Source organism: Amphiprion ocellaris, chromosome 6 (genome assembly GCF_022539595.1).
Source record: "Amphiprion ocellaris isolate individual 3 ecotype Okinawa chromosome 6, ASM2253959v1, whole genome shotgun sequence".
NCBI lineage: Eukaryota > Metazoa > Chordata > Actinopteri > Pomacentridae > Amphiprion > Amphiprion ocellaris.
This window is the reverse complement of record NC_072771.1, coordinates 8,381,511-8,394,680: the sequence shown is the minus strand read 5'-3', so window position 1 is coordinate 8,394,680 and position 13,170 is coordinate 8,381,511.

The window sequence follows — 13,170 nt, the reverse complement described above, 5'->3', positions numbered from 1 at the left end:
TCATTTGACTGAGGAACGAATGGAGAAGAACGCGGAGTTTATAGAGGATTTATGCAAATATAGGCCCAGGTCCGCACCATAGCCTGGAATATTCTCAGTAATGTGTGCTCACAATGTTCACAGCAGCGGAGGAGAAAAGTCACAATATGATAATTAACAACCGTTTCAAGTGTGTTAAGGCAGAGCTGCGCTGGTTAAAATAGTCCAATATTTAATTCATCTATGGTGCGTTTATTTAAAAAGGTAAAACTGAATTAATCACTGTGCTCCCATCCTCCCTCCCTCTGACACACACACACACACACACACACACACACACACACACACACACACACACACACACACACACACACACACACACACACACACACACACACACACACACACACACATTTTCTTAAAACGTGGGGGCAGTAGACTCACATCTTCAGGAGAGGATTTTCTGTTTTTGGCATATTTCAGAAAATATGAACTAAATCAAAAGACACAAACCATCACAGCAGCAGTCTGTTGTCAGGAAGCCATTAATGCTGCTGTATACATGCATCCTCCTCACCAGGCTATATTCTAAAAGGCCACCTCAGTGGATCCTCAGCATGCAAAAGTAATGGAGTAACTAATTAATAAAGCTGTGAAGCCCCGCTCAGTGCTCAACGCATTACACACTGAATCCTAAACATTTAGTTCATACAAAAAATATGACTTTTGTCTTTAAGTTTAGTTATTTCAGAAAAGCACAGTTTGAATAGGAATTTTCTGTTGTATTTTATTGTAAACATTGCTGAAAGTTTCCTGAAATAGTATTAGAGCCATGTTCTGATAAGTATCCATGTATTATATGTGTGCTCAAACTGCAATCAGGTTTATTTTTTAAATGTTAGCAACATTGTATTTTTATTTTAAAATTAAACATTTGTGCAAAATAAAACATTTTGCATAAATGTGATCAACACCCCAACCATTACATTAGCCATTTGAAGTAAATAAATAAACACAATTTTATTTATATATATATATATATATATATATATATATATATATATATATATATATATATATATATATATATATATATATATATATATATATATATATATATATCAATCAGCCAATTAGCACATTGACAATGTCTAGACTGGATTTATTATTCATTTCATAGTATCTTTAATGAAAAAAGCTGCTTTTCCTTCAAAAATAAGTACATTTCTAAGAAACCTCAAACTTTTGAACTATATATTATCAGAATCAGAATTAAAAAATGCTGAAAAAAAATCTAAATCTGAGAGATTCTAAATACAAAATGCTGCAAGTATAAGAAGTACTGTGTAAAAGTAAGTGTAAACAAAGTACTGTAATTTACTTAAACCAGGGCAATACATTAGAATACAACTTAAATTACAGTATTGCACATGAGGTTGAATACTGTATATGTATTGGATATTGCTCTGATAGTATACAGACAGTGAGATCCTTCCAGGTTTCTGAGACCCGTCAGTTCTACAAAATGTCTTCATATAACATCACAGTTTCCTGTAGAATTTTATTCCCATCAGCCACTCCTAGTCCTAGAAATCACGTGGCCAGCACTGAATATTGAGGTGTTAATAATTAAAGTTTGCCAACATCACTGTAAACTATTTCTTCAGAGTTTCCTCCCAAACTTTCTTCCTATCCAGGAGGAAAAGACTCCTGTGAAACTAAGACTAATGAGCCTGTTGTTTAAGGCTTTGCTCTGTACAAAAGATACACGGATTTGTCAGCTATTACTGACAAACACGTGATATTTATTAGAAGTTTTAAAAAAAAAAGGCTGGTGGTACTTTGAAGCCAGTGTTAAATTGAGTAAATAGAAGGTTAGAGAGCAGTAATCCTAATAACCACTATGGATCTAATGAAGCGACGGTGTGAGCAGCTAACTTAAACACTTTGTTGAAAAGGTGTGTGTGTTTGTGTCTATGTGTGTGTGTGTGTGTGTGTGTGTGTGTGTTAGGGGGTGGTGTTGCTGCTCGTCGACGGCTAAAATGCTGATGCAGCTCCACTGATTACTCCTTGTCCCGTAATGATTTCCAAACGGGGCGGCCATCAATAACACAAATCTGCATTTCTCAGAAAAACATCACCCTCGTCAGGCTCCTGGCATCTTTTTGATCTCTCCGTTTTTTTTAATTGTTTTCTGCATAAAGGTAGAGGGGAGGCGTCGGGGTGCACGGCTTTAATGGGATGCTGCTGTGGAGGTGGGGAGCGGGTTACACGCTCTCTGAGGAGAGCTCTGCTGTAATTAAGAAAAGGGAACAAAGCATAGGAGACTAAAAACACATGAAAGGCAGGAAGCGGATCACCTAATCACTGTACGTGCGCCGTTCACGTCGTCGCCGCCGTGCACGGGCGCGCTTTCAACGCACGAGCACACCTGAGCCTCTCACACGTCACTGCCATCCACGCAGAGTTGTCTTCTTCATCACATACACTGCCACCATCACACCGATTCCTGTCCAAGGGAATGCCATCTTCAGGGTCACGATATGAATGTCAACAAGAAAACATGTTTTACTACTTATTCATTTAAATAAATAAAATAAATGCAGCGAAATAGTTAACTTCTGGTACACTACCATTTAAAAGTTTAGGGTCGCTTAGAAATGTCCTTATTTTTTTGAAAGAAAAGCAGGTTTTTGGAATGAAGATAACATGAAATGAATGATAAATCCAGTGTAGACATTGTTAATGTGGTAAATGACTATTCTAGCTGGAAACAGCTGATTTTTAATGGAATATCTCCATAGAGGTACAGAGGAACATTTCCAGCAACCATCACTCCTGTGTTCTAATGCTACATTGTGTTAGCTAATGGTGTTGAAAGGCTCATTGATGATTACAAAACCCTTGTGCAGTTATGTTAACACATGAATAAAAGTGTGAGTTTTCATGGAAAACATGAAATTTTCTGGGTGACCCCAAACCTTTGAATGGTAGTGTTGGTCAACTTTAACTCATTTAGAGCATCCTTAACTAACATAGAGCAACTTTAATTAATATAGAGTAGCTTTAATATAGAGCAATGTAACTCGCTTTAGAGCAACTTTAGCTATTACAGAGCAACTTGAATTCATGTACAACACCATTCAAAAGTTTGGGGTCACGCAAACTTTTGAACAGTAGTGTATTTTTCAGAGGATTCGATTGAGCCTCGGTTTTTCATCAGAAAGCAAGTGGACCTTGAGTGAAGTCATTTTATTGTTTTGTATCTTTTTACTTAACATTATTGTACAATTTTTAGCTAATATTTGTCGCATTCCTGTAAAAACATGTTAGTCTGTGTAGTTTGCGTCTAAACCAAGACAAGGGCTGCTGGTTAGTCAACACAACCCATGACCTCATCAGTAGTTTTAATCAACTCATTGTTTTTTAAGTTTTTTTCTGAAAGTGGTTTTGTTCCCTGTCACAATTAACAAGGTGACATCAGTGTTTTTGGTGGCAGTCATTGGTTGGATGCAGTCAGCACTGCCTACAAAGTAAGGGGGTACTATCAAACCAATGCAGGACTCACAGGTGGTTTGTACACTGCAGATGACAGCAGTACAGCACGATACAAGGACAGAGCGAACACACGGCTACCAACACTGGTTGCTAAATGGTCAGTCAGATGTTTTGGGAGAAAATTTTATTAGTCAGATTATTTGATAAAAGAGTCAATAGATGCATTGATAGAAAGCAGTCCTAAGTGGCAGCACCAAGTGGACCTCGTCACAGATCGATCCACAGAACAGTGCTATCAGTGACCATTGGTGGCCCACGCCCACAGACGAGCCACATTTCAACGAAGCCTCATGCAGACTTGTGTGTGAAGCAGGTTGTTTGGTCGGTTCAACTTCTTGTTGGTGCTGGAAACAGATTTGAAATGAAAGCAGCCACAGCTCTGGACGTACTCATTATACTGCCAATTAGTGACAAGTACATCTTCCATGTATCTTTGAGGAGGGATCATGTGAGCTTTAGGGGTAAAGCCACCAACTATGAACTGCGATGCTCCTTATCTGAGGTCATCCACATTGTAAACCATTTTAATTTATTTTGATTTAGATATTTAAGTTCCTCCTAAAAATGTGAGTTAACTGCACCTTGGTAGATTCTTTAGTTCAAAGCTTTCCTAGAAGTTGTGAAAGTCTATAACTATCCATTCATCCAGCCATTATCTGTACACTTCTTAATCCTCATTAGGGTCACGGGGGGCTGGAGTCTATCCCAGCTGAATTAGAGTGAAGGCAGGGGACACCTGGACAGGTAACAGTCTATCACAGGGCTACACATAGAGACAAACAATCACACTCACATTCACACCTACAGACAATTTAGAATCACCAGTTAACCTGAGCATGTTTTTGGACTGTGGGAGGAGAAAACCCACGCATGCACAAGGAGAACATGCAAACTCCATGCAGGAAGATCCCAGGAAGGTCGGGACGAGAACCGGGAATCTTCTAACTGCAAGGCGACGGTGCTAACCACTGATCCACTGTGTAGCTCCAGTCCAACACTAACTCAGTAAAATGTAATGAACTTGAGAAAGCAGGTTCAATCAGCCTAAATTGGATCAACTGACAGACAGCTGCTACAGATAGACTTGCTTAAAGAGCTTTTTCTTCATTTAGCACTGAGAACTTCCAGCCTCAGCAGAGTCTTTACAAAGACGGTCTGTGAAGCTGCTCCTGGTTAGGGTGAGATAAATGATAAGTCTACAGTTGAAGGGACTGAATTCAATTGTAACCTTTGCAATGATTAGAACTGTTTGATTACAATGAAAACTTAACTAAACTTAAAGACACAGCAAGTTTCCACCATGTCGATTTTCTCAAACTACAAAAACCAAAGGTCTCTGGGAAGTTTTAACTCTCTAACAGAGCATCCTGGGACTGCCAAATCTGCTTTATTTCCTATAAATGTAATTGAATGAATTGGGTAAACTCACAGCTTAGCATTCAGTTAAAAATCTAAAAGTGATCTGATAATAAAAATTAGATATTTTAAGTTCACTTAACTAGAAACTCTCAAATTTCAAATGTTTGCATTAAGTGATGAATTGATTTGACTAAATTCCTTTATGGTGTTATGTAGTGCAAGAACCTTTTGTTGCATTTCTTCCTCCATCTCTCTCCCATCATTTTCCATCACCTCTCTCTGCTCTCTATCTAACAAAGGCATTTAAATGTCAATTAAAATGTATCAGCTGAGAAAGAAAACAGCAGAGCTTTTAGATTTCTGACATTTTTTGGCTAACTTTGCTAAGGAAAAAGAGGATTTTTTAGAAGGAGCATTAAATCCTTGAGTTATCTGGAAAATGTTGGTGTGGAAATCTTTGGACATTTTTGCAGTCTTCTTGTGAGATACTGGACAGCTTCATCCTTTAGAACTTTTTAAATGATTTAATTAAGAAAATAAATGTGATGTATGGCTAGAGATGGTGCCATGGATGCAGAGGGGCGACGGGTTCTGGTGTCCCTGCAGGAGGGAACCTGGACGAGGTGAGAAGAGACAGAGATGGAAGTGAAGGAGACGGGACAGAACTGGGACACTCACATCTGGTATTGTAGCATCCATCCATCCAAACGTCAGTCCTATAAAATCAAAGACCTGAAAGGAATATCAAATTCTTCTCTTTGCTTGATAAAGATCTTGATCCAAAAGGGCAGAAAAATTACTCACAAACAGTGGATCTAAGGTTTAAGTTCTATGCTGGATTGACATCTCTTATCTTTTACTATATACACTACAGTTCAAGAGTTTGGGGCCATCCAGACAATTCCATGTTTTCCATGAAAACTCACGCTTTCATTCATGTGCTAACATAACTGCACAAGGGTTTTCTAATCATCAGTTAGCCTTTCAACACCATTAGCTAACACAATGTAGCATTAGAACACAGGAGTGATGGTTGCTGGAAATGTTCCTCTGTACCTCTATGTAGATATTCCATTAAAAATCAGCTGTTTCCATCTACAATAGTCATTTACCACATTAACAATGTCTAGATCAGGGGTGTTAAACTCATTTTAGTTCACTGGCCACATTCAGCCCAATTTGATCTCAAGTGGGCCAGACCAGTAAAATCACAGCGTAATGACCTATAAATAACCACAACTCCAAATATTTCCCTTTATTTTAGTGAAAAAAGTTAATTCTTTAAATGTTCACATTTTATGAGCTATCTTTTTTGGCAAAAAATTATGAACAACCTGAAAATTCTTTAAAAAATAAGTTAAATTACAACAACATTATGCCTTAGTTTATTATTTAGAAATTACAACTTCCAGATCAGAGTTTATTTTATTCACAGATATGTGGAACTGAATGATATAATGTTTTATTGTATGATCAGAATGACAAATGTCAGACAAAATAGACAGAAAAACAACAAAAACAAGATAAAATATTCCAAAAATATGACAAAAGAAAGGAACAAAATGACAAAAAAATGGACAAACGACACAAGCAAGACTAAAAAGAAAGACAGTCGACAAAAATGATACACAAAACAATGAATAAAGCGAAACACAAAAGGAAGACAAAAACACAAGCAAGACAAAAAGGAAACACAAAAACAAGAAACAAAATGACAAAAAAATTGACAACAAAAGCAAGACAAAAAAGAAAAAAACAACAAAAACAAGAGAAAATATTACAAAAATGAGACACAAAAGAACAACTTGTCATGGTCTATAAATTATTTCAAATTTATAGTTTTTTGAAATTTGCAGTTAATGTCTTTTTTGTAATTTTTGCAATTTGTTAAATGGGCCAGATTGGACGCCACATGTTTGGCACACCTCTGGTCTAGACTGGATTTCTGATTCATTTAATGTTGTCTTCATAGAAAGAATCTGCTTTTCTTTTTAAAAATAAGGACATTTCTAAGTGACCTCAAACTTTTGAACGGTATTGAATACATGACATTCTGTCTTTACATGAATGTATTCCAAGTTTGCACGTTGCTCATTTTTAATAAATACTCTGAATGACGTGTCTTACATTACTGGGAAACTGGTAAGACGACAGCACAGTGTCTGGTTCACTATGGAAACGAGGAAATTAGGGAAGGATGTGAAGAAAAGGGAAAGATTTTTAAATGCCACAGAATGAAAGTAAAACTCAAACTCCACTAACTGAAGGGAAAAAAAAAATGTCACAGTATCACATCATTAGATTGACAGGAGATCTCCAGGAAAAGATCCAAAAATAAACAGCAGACAGAGCTGTGGAGGACGACCCAACAGGAATACCGCAGTAATGACCCGTCCAAAAATTACAGGTAGTAGCAGTAATGGCAGGAGGAAAGAGCAGTAAATGTAGGAGGAGGGCAGCAGTGAAGAACACAGCCGCTCCGAGTCAAAGCGCCCTAATGCTTCTTTATTTTCCACTTTTCTGCACAACATATTGCAGAAGTCATCGCGTACACTGAGGCAGCATATGTTCATACCACCACAGCGTTGGGAAATGACAGAAAAAGGCATCGTGTTCTATATTAGGCACAGAGGTGGAGGTGGAAATGATTCTATACGGATGCACAATAGTTGGATGTGAGGAATACATGCCTTGTAGTTTTTTTGAAATTATTATTTTCTGATTCTAGCTTTTAAAAAGGGAATTTGGGGGAAAAAATGTCACATTTTAGTTTATTACCTCAATTGTGTATATAAATTGCTCACATATATTATAAAAAATGAAGATCACCTGCACAAAAAGACAGATTGAAAGCCCCTAATGTTTAGTAAGTTAGTCAGTTTCAGCTATACTAGAAATCTGGACTCTTTCTAGTAGAGCTGAAACTAAGGGGATGAAATTTTGAAATATTGGACCACTTATAGAATCTATATACAAGTGTGAATTTTCCTATGGAGAATGCAAATTTAGAATTTTGTAAATTAAAAACACTTGGACTATAATGGAATATTGATAAACTACCTGTACAGCTGTGGTGTCATATTCATTATATGGAGAAGCATGAACAGAAGCTCCACATTGTAAATTGTACTATTGTGTTGTTTATATTATATTAGACTGCTGCATTTACAAATACGCATTATTTTAATGATTCAGTTGTGGTAAAACATAAAAAAAAAACATTTTATTGTGAAATTAATGCAGCTGAAGTATAAAGTAAATAGTAAGAAGATACAGTTTTATTTCACCTTTAATAACCGCAGTGAGAGGTAATCAAATGCTACACATGTAGAAGCACAAAAACAGCCAGTCAGTGTTAAAAAAAATGCTTAATGAAAGATAGACACCATTTTTCTTGCAGCTGATCTGTGCATATTTTTTTATATTCTACTCAGTCATTCCACTCAGTTTCAGTCAGCCTAACTTGGAATCTTTACATATTCCAAGATACATTAACATATCACCTTACATTACTACAACTCTTAAAACTTATTTTAACTTGAAACAAGCAAACCCATCTGGTTCCATTTAGCAAAATTAAAGAAAGGGCCATTTGGGTCATTCCAGAATTGGAGGACATTTTATGTCCCAAACATCAAATTTCAAATAATCCATGTACAAAATACTAAAACATGCAGTTGTTGTGTAAATGTTCTTGTTCTGAGACCAAATCTAAAAAAAGTAGGTGGAAGGAATGTTTGACAATGTTTTTTAAAATATCAAATCAGTCTGGAGTTCCCCCTAAAATGCCATTATTCTCTTGTCCCAGCGCCCTGATGACCAAACTGAATCTCAAATAAAACAGTTAAAATGGAATTTAAATCACCTGTTTTTGGTATTATTTTTTCATTGATGTCTCTTGTAACTGTGGGAATATTTTTTTAATCAACATAATATTCTGAATAATAAATATTATGCATGGAACTTGCATCCCACAACATGTTAGCATAACCTTTTTAGCTGGCAGAAGAAGCAGAAAACAGTGACTCACACTGTTTGATGATGGAATTAACATCATCAAACTGTTTTCTGAAAGAATGGGTAGAGCAAAGCTATGTCCTCTCCTCTATTTTTTAAATTTTTAAAATATTTTCATCACATTGTCAGCCTTGATTGAATGTCTCATTCTACCTCATATTATCAGGATCAGACTAATTCTTTTGACTGTTTTCCATCAGTGAGTTTGTCCTCTTGGTCAGCAGTAACAGCTAAATATCTAGCTTCTACTGCTGAGAAAAAGCTAACATTAGCATGGATTAGCAACCCTGTTACTGTGATTAGAGTAGGGTTAGCAAACAACAGAAAACATGGAATAAAAATGCTACCACTGATGTGTAAGCTGAGCCAATCAAGCCTTTGATAGTTTATTACCTATAAATATAAATATGAAGCAGAAAACTGTAAAAGAGAAGGTTTGTTTTGCAAAAATCTTGAGGTCCAAATGTCCTCCAGTTCTGGAATGACTGGTATATTTTATGTAACATATAACATAAATGATATTTTACATTCCAGAGGAGTGAAATGTGGTTTCTCTCACGTTCTCCAACTAAAGAACAAGAGTTAACAGAAGCTCACACACAGATTCGTGATAAGATCTATCAGGGTGAGCTTACGTTGTTGGAGCAATTTGAGTTTTTATCTTAAATGCTGATAATTTAACTTTCTAAGGGCTAATAACAACGTGTAGTGTTATTTATGCCAAGGAACATGAGTTACAGTTTTACATCAAGTTTATTAATTGGCATTTTGCCTATTATTTTATATTTGATAAGGCACAACAGCAAAACTAAAACTAAAACTGCAGTTGTCTCTGGAACCCAACTGAGGATGTAGCACTTCCATATTTTTCGACCTTCCAGGATGCCTCTCATATATTCTATTACACCAAATACATTTCACCACTGACAGAAGTAAGGATGCATTACCTAGCAGATTTCAAAAGCAATGTGTAAAACTTTGGTTTTAAATTCTAATTAGTGGACCATTTTATATTTTATTACATGCAGCCATGCCACATAATATGGACAAGATGACTGAAATAATCAAAGACAAAGATAGAGTTTACAATGCAGAGGACAGAACAACGCGAAGGACACTTAATCACTAAATTAAACAAAGCGTACTGTACTGTTCACTCATAGAAACTGCTATTTCATAGTACACGAGACAGAGGCACCATGAGTCACTGTGGCACGATAAACCTTTCTCAAAATGGTCAGCTAACCCTCCAAATCTGTTTATTTTTTTAAAATTGAGATGGCAAGCTTTCCCCCTGACAACAGTTGTATCCTGAAAGGAGATAATCAATAATTAGCATTGTCCATTTATCTTCTTTCCCATCCCAGAGTTGCGGTATAGGATTTTTTTTCTCCTGGTTTTGTGTGGTGCCATGCTCCCACCCCAGCCCTGTCAATCAGCCCCAGACTGCGAGGACCACAAAAGAAGCTCATTCTGCCACAGGAGCCCCTCTTTGGAGAGCAACTCTAAAACTTACATGCCTCTTATTTGTTGGGTCAAAGGTTAAATTGCTGACCCTCCCCTCCATTCCTCCCTCTCGCCCTCCCCACCGTGGCCAAGCTGTACTCGGAGTCTTATATTTACATGGATTAGAATCCTTTCACCCTAAAGAAAAGAGCTGGTTCACAGTCAAAGCCCGAGGAGCAGTCCATGCTGCCTGAGTGGCCACATTATTCACTGGCAGACAATGACCATATTGTAGTTATGTGGAAAAGGAGGGGGCAGGAGGAAAGAGAAATCCCCCCGCCGACCCCCCACCCCCTTTTGCCATAGCAAAGTCCTGCACTTGTGCCACAGAGAGGGGAGGGCCGAGCCCCATACGCTTTTTCAAGCAGAGCAAACAAAGCCTGCCCACTGTGAACAAGATGAAGATGTCAAAAGCTTTTAGGCAGGGGTGGGGGGGGGAGACAGGGTTTAGGGGATAAACCAACAAAACAAGTAAAAAGGTCTTTCTCAAATGGATAAATCCTACTAAGTCTACATTTCCACATCAGATTTACTCTCTCCTGTGACATCCTCTCCCTCTCAATAACCTCTCTAAATCAAACCATGCAGGACTACAAGAAGCGGAAAATTTTGCTATAGGGCGGGGAGGGACGCTGCTTGTTAGCGCAGCATCTGCTTGATTTTGTGTCAAATCTGACAGAAAAGTTTTAATCTTCTTTTAGGAAACTGAACCTGCTAAGTGCAGTATTTTACAGCAGCCTTCTGAATAACAGCAGTGACCAGGGTCAGGAAGAGAACTGTTCCTTCAGAAGAAGATTTTTAAACGGTGACATCATTTAATTTGTCAGTTTATCTGCATTAAATGAACATTTGGGAGCTTTAAAATTCAGAATTTCCTTACTGCAGACAGTGTAAAATCCTCTTTCTAGATTGTTCTGTTGTATTTATAGGAGGATATACATACATATATCAATGCACAGATATTTCACCACAATATACACCTTTGGCAGTATGATGTCTCAACGGACAGAAGCCCAAGGCAGTGTGGAGTGAATGACATAAAGAGGCCTGGTACACAGCCACAGCCGATTCACATGCAAATAGCCAGCCTTGCACTGACTCTGATTAACTCCCTGTGAGTTCATAGTTTCTCTGTTAACAAAGATTTAACCGCCTTTGAGTGAAGCGGTACATTAAGTGGGGAGAGACAGAGGGAGAGGGAACTGGTAGCAAACCTTACTGTAAAGCCCCCTCAGGACATAATGCAACCTTCGTCTTGTCGGGCTAATCCGCCTCGCAGATGCAGGACAGAGTCGGTGCTGGTACAAGGAACAAAAAAAAAGAGACAAAAGAAAGCAGCGCTCTTGTTTTTCATTCCATCTCAGCAGCAAAAGTCCTCGAAAACCCCATGACTAAACTGAGTGAATGACTTGAGATTGAGCCAGTCAAGAGCTGTGTGCCCAGTGGACCCTGTGAATGAGAATGGGTCATGCTGCTCTATAGCACAGCCTGTATTTGGTTTTCAACAACATCCACACAATGTCACAGTCCCACTGACTTCATACTGACTAAAAAGCAGCCTCACCAGGTGAAAGTTGGTGTAGTTCTCAGACAGCCGGGGTTCAAGCCTGCAGGCCAAGAGAACATGTATGTTTAAGTCCATGCATGGGAGTGTTTTGGGGTGTTTGCCCCTATCAACACTGGGTTCAAATCAAAATTAAGCATTCATAAAAAGTCAGAAGAGCATGGCCAGAATGACACACAACTGAAAGCATTCACCATTGAAATAACAGAGACAGTAAATAAGCAGCAACAGTCCAGTGGTGAAGCCGGTCTGGCTGCGCTGTAGTTGCTCTACTGGTCACTAGATGGCTGCTCCAAAAAAATCCCAAGCTATGCTGAATTTCATGAAAAAAACACAGACTACATATAAACGATAGACAAGGAAGAGCATCACACATGCATTCTGTCTAATGCATTTGTGAGGGGTGACTCTTCTGGTGGTTCAACAGAGTATAAGTTTACAAAATAATGACCTCATTTCTCATCTAATCTGTTACCTTAGTAAACATTCTCCTAATAACTACATGGTCTCATCCAAGTTCATTTGTGTGATACAAAGTCAGTACATGCATTTTGTGCATTATGCTTGGGTTTCAGTAAATAATTTTCTGTCTTTTTTTTTATATATATCATTGAAAATGATTGTTCTGTGAAAAATATTAACCCCACAAACCCCAGGATGTTGCCACCTCCAAATTGCTCCAAATGTAGTTTGCAACAGCTCCCCAACTGCAAAGACACAATGAACAACCTTGATGCTCAGTCAGGTTCCATCGTGGTCTCATTTTTCCAGCGATGTTCAGTGAAGGCCAGTGTGGTTTGACAGGAGCAAGTGGTAAGGCAGTCTTACCCTCTTTTCTTCAAATACTTAATTTTTCCCTTAGTGGGTGCTAACAGAGTTACAGCAGCTTATGTTAGCATTAAATTACTCACATATGTTAAACTGGACTTTTATTTTAATGGTTTAGTTAGCCACAATAAATTTCTATACCACTGTTTGTGTAACATCTAATATTATCATAATTATCATTATTATTGTTATTATTACTCCGCATAGGAACGCAGCGAGTTACGTGACTATCACCGTTATTTTGTCTGTCTGTCTGTCTGTCTGTCTGTGTCTGTTAGCAACATTACTCAAAAACAGATTAACGGATTCGGATGAAATTTGTCAGGGAAGGTCAGAAATGACACAAGGACCAAGTGATT